This window comes from Eretmochelys imbricata, chromosome 19 (assembly GCF_965152235.1).
Source record: "Eretmochelys imbricata isolate rEreImb1 chromosome 19, rEreImb1.hap1, whole genome shotgun sequence".
Lineage (NCBI taxonomy): Eukaryota > Metazoa > Chordata > Testudines > Cheloniidae > Eretmochelys > Eretmochelys imbricata.
In genome coordinates this window covers 12,176,196-12,180,142 of record NC_135590.1, presented here as the reverse complement: position 1 = coordinate 12,180,142, position 3,947 = coordinate 12,176,196, and positions in this window count along the sequence as shown.

The window sequence follows — 3,947 nt, the reverse complement described above, 5'->3', positions numbered from 1 at the left end:
GTACTGCTGAAAAAGACACGGGGTTATAATGGATCACAAATTGAATGTGAGTCAACAACATGATGCAGCTGCAAGAAAAGGCTAATATTCTGGGGTGTATTAACAGGAGTGTTGTGTGTAAGGCATGGGAGATAACAGTCTAGCTTTACTCGCCACTGGTGAGGCTTCAGCTGGAGAACCGTGTTCTGTTCTGAGCATCACACTTTAGGAAGGTTGTGGGCAAATTGGACAGAGTCCAGGGGAGAGCAACAGAAAGTGATAAAAAGTTTAGAAATCCTGCCCTATGAGGAAATGTTTTAAAAAAACAACATGTTTAGTCTGGAGAAAAGAAGAATGAGGGGGGACCTGATAGTCTTCAGCTATATTAAGGGCTGCTATAAAGAGGACGGTGATCAGTTGTTCACTGTGTTTACTGAAGGCAGGACAAGAAGCAATGGGCTTAATCTGCAGCAAGGGAGGTTTAGGATAGATATTAGAAAAACTTTCTAACTGTAATGGTAGTTAAGCTCTGGAACAGGCTTCCAGGGGCGTTTGTGGAATCTCCTTCACTGAAGGTTTTTAAGAACATATTGGACAAACACCTGTCAGGGATGGTCTAGAGAGAAGGTGGGTGAGGTAATAGCTTCGATTGGACCAACTTTTGTTGGTGAGAAAAACAAAATTTTGATCTTACACAGAGCTCTCCTTCAGGGATGGCTTTGCTTTATTTGGTCCTGCCTCAGTGCAGAGGCTGGATTGACTTCTGGAGGTCCCTTCCACCCCTACATTTCTATGATTCTATAAACCATTCCTAAATTTAATACAATATAAGCCCCAAATATACTGCATGCTGTTGCACTATCTTGTCACATTTCCTTTCTCTTACATGCTGCTTTTTTCCCCTTCTATAGACCCTTTCATATCCAGGAGTCTTACCTGGATTTCCCCTTCTCCTCTAGGAATGTGCAGGCAGGCCACCATCGGCCTTGAGAGGTGGACTTAGGTCCTTTTCCCAGAATTCTCTGCCTCCATGGGAGAACAGCTGAATGCAGATCGCTGCTCACACCAGGGACCTTTCTGACTTTCAGATCGTTCAGAAAAACCCTTTTTTTAAAAACACATTTATACACTGGATCTTAAACTTGCAGACACTTCCCTTCCCCCCACCCAGGGCTTGGGGATGGAAAAATGGTAACTAAGGTGACATCCAGGCTTTTGGAAGGTGGCCAATGAGGAGAGGCCAGGCTGGGCCATGCTGTGCTCCACTCCTGAAGCCCCACCCGGGAAGACCAGCATCTGCTCTGCTAGGTTAAGGAGCAGGGCCCAGGCAAGCTTTGCTCCCTTCTCAACGAAGTTTGAAGCCTCCTCAAGATCCATTGAAATGGGGGCCACTATGTGTCTAGCTTCCTTTGCCCAGTCAGTTCTTGGGATAGTTCTGGATCAGCATGACAGGCAGACTGCAGGTTTGTTATAAAAGTCTGTGTCTGACCTGCCCTATGCACTTGGGATGCTCACTTAAGAGCTATTCTGAGCCTAGGGTCTCTGGATTTGTTTCTCTACAGGGAATTAACTGCTCTTCCTCAACTCTGCATCACACAAGGGAAAACCACAGAACAATGCTCCCCTGAGACCTTTCTGGCTACTCTCAGTTTCTCTTCTGTAAACCAGGCCTATCAGTTTGCCAGCCTAAAGCCTCGTCTTTACCAGTTCTACCTGCAGTGGAGGATAGGGCCAGCTGCACTACCGCTGCACTCAATGGCAAAAGCTTCCAGTGACTTTAGTGGGAGCTCGACCAAGTGAGTGGTAAGCAGAGTGAGTTGAGGCATCAGAGAGGGATTTGGAACCACCCAGCACCATTGTGGGCTAGAATGCCCCCCATTCGAATGGGAAGTAGGAAGGGCAGGAGGGTTTAGCAGGGCAGCTGGACCCAGATCTGATCATTCGTATAGAAAAGTGGGTCGGACTAGAGACTGGCAGGCAGTGGGGTGGAGGGGCAGCCAGTGATCACTAGCAAAGGCCTGGTACAGGTACTGCCATGAAACACTGAAACTGGACAAACTCAGCCTGACCACGAGGTGGGTTTAACACTGCAGCCCGGGTCAGGGTCCTGCTGTGGTGGAGATCCAGCCTGTTCATGTCCCTGGGTTCACCTTTAATACTGAAAAGTCTGCATGTTAGTGAAGTTAGCGCATGGCCTCATGTTTGATTATTGCAACTGTGCAGTGCCCCCTCCACCTTTCCCTTTCCGTGATTGTTTAACATAGGGAACTCTGGAAGGTCGGAGTGATGGTTCCGAATGGAATGCTACTGTAGTGGAATAGCTGGCAAATCTTCAGCTCCTTCCAGCACCCTCACAGGTTATAGTGCAGACTGCTGCAGATGGGGAAGAGTAGGTGGCAACTGGCGATGCCAAGTCCTTGGGCTAGTAAAGTTGGACGGCTTCCCCAACAGGCTTGGCAGCTGCTGCTGGAGTGCATCTCTGCCTGTTTTTCATTCTCTGCAGAGGCACTTCAACCGCCACAAGGCCTGTGCTCTCTTGTGGGAAGTAAATGCAAGCAACCACGCTAAGTACATGTAGCACAGTGCTGCTGGAATTGGCATCCCAGCTACGGGGGGGCACCAATACATGCTCCTCTAGGATCTTGGTTGAGTTTTGGTCTGCAGGTAAGTGGCAGGAGAAACTCCTCAGATCACCAGCAGGCTACAGCCCATCCCTGCGTGGAGAAACCTTCAAAGCGTAGATCAAGAACCCCAAACTCCAAGGCATAGACGTTTTTGAAGGTTAATGGGAACTTGGCAGATCAATGAGAGATGAGCACAGACTAAAAAGCCTGAGATTCATTGAGAGAATTATAAGATATTTAGTAGTGAAGTTTGGTAACACCTGTTACTAGTTGAATAAATGGAAAAGTTCCAATTCAACACAGATGCTTCCTGGCTCTCTCCCCTGCAATCCATACTCCCTGCACCTCCAAACCGCTAGGGCTCTTCCAGGGGGTGAGGAATCTGGCTGACTCATCATGTTTAGGGTTTGAGGTGGGAGGAATACAATCTGGACCTTTAGGAAGCCCTTATTTACCATCTTCCTCCAACCCACTCCTCCCCACACACCATATGCTGGCCTCATGTCAGCGCAATTATGTTCTGCAGAAGAGACTCAACTGAAGATCCCTTCAGCTTTATTACAACCTGATTGCAAGAGGTGCCAGATACCTACAACTCCCATCAAAATCAACATTGCAATGCTGTGACATTGCAAACAGCCATGTTTTCTCCCTTGGGAAATGCTGTAGTCTCCACAGTGGAGGCTCATTTGTAATACTCAATTTTATTAACAATGCCTATACATTAAACATTAAGGGCCAGATCTTGCAAACACATAAGCCTCCATCCAGCAGACCCCGGAGTGAACCTCTGCAGGTGTGCAGAGCCCCATTGCCTTCAGGGTTGCAGGATTATTCCCATCTGCATGGGTTGGACTGCAGGATTGGGGCTTACATTATTTCATTTAAAAGTGACAATAGTTTTGCATTAAACAGTATTGTTTTTATTAAAATTGTAATTCCACTCAAATGTCATGATTTTACTTTTATTGGACCAGCATCTCTGATACTCTGAGTACATTTCCCAGACCTGAAGAAGAGCTCTGTAGGGTTCAAAAGCTCATCTCTCTCACCAACAGAAGTTGATCCAATAAAGGATATTACCACACCCACCTTGTCTCTCTACTATCCTGGGACTGACATGGCTACACCAAAGCTGCATACAATTATTTGCCTTAAAAGTTTAAATTATTTTTCATTTAAAGATACTCTGTCCCTTTAACAGATCCCAGCCACGGACTACTCCTAAGTGAATGCCCCCTTTCACCTGCACTACCTAAATATTCCGGCAGGTGGCGCTGTCAACACCCCTCGGTCCTCCAGCGGCCCGCCATGCACCGCGCTTCCTCTCTCGCCATTGTGCCT